Source organism: Elephantulus edwardii, unplaced genomic scaffold (genome assembly GCF_000299155.1).
Source record: "Elephantulus edwardii isolate Elephantulus edwardi_28Jun2011 unplaced genomic scaffold, EleEdw1.0 scaffold00043, whole genome shotgun sequence".
Lineage (NCBI taxonomy): Eukaryota > Metazoa > Chordata > Mammalia > Macroscelidea > Macroscelididae > Elephantulus > Elephantulus edwardii.
In genome coordinates this window covers 17,221,214-17,221,619 of record NW_006399793.1, presented here as the reverse complement: position 1 = coordinate 17,221,619, position 406 = coordinate 17,221,214, and positions in this window count along the sequence as shown.

The following is a 406-nucleotide window of genomic DNA, read 5'->3' as shown; positions in this document are numbered from 1 at the left end:
AATAAAAATAAAATCCTAATACCACAGAATACTATGGAATCAAGTTGGATAGTGACTAAGGACGAAAGAAGCAGAATGGATACCTTCGAGTTGCGGTGCTGGCAAAGAGTCTTTAACAAGCCAATCTGTCTTGGAGTGGGTGAAACCATCTTTCCTTGGAGGCTTGAATTTTGAAGCTCTGCCTCACTTACTTTGGGCATGTGGTTAGGAGAGATCGGTCCTTGGAGAAGGACATCATGCTTGGAAGGGTGGACAGACAGAGCAAGAGAAGGAGACCCAGGATGAGATGGATTGATCTAGTAACTGGGGTGATGGGGGTTGGTGTATTGGAGATAGTGAGACTGACTCAGGACAGGGAAGGGTTCAGAGCTGCTGTACATAGGGTCACTATACATCACACTTGCCT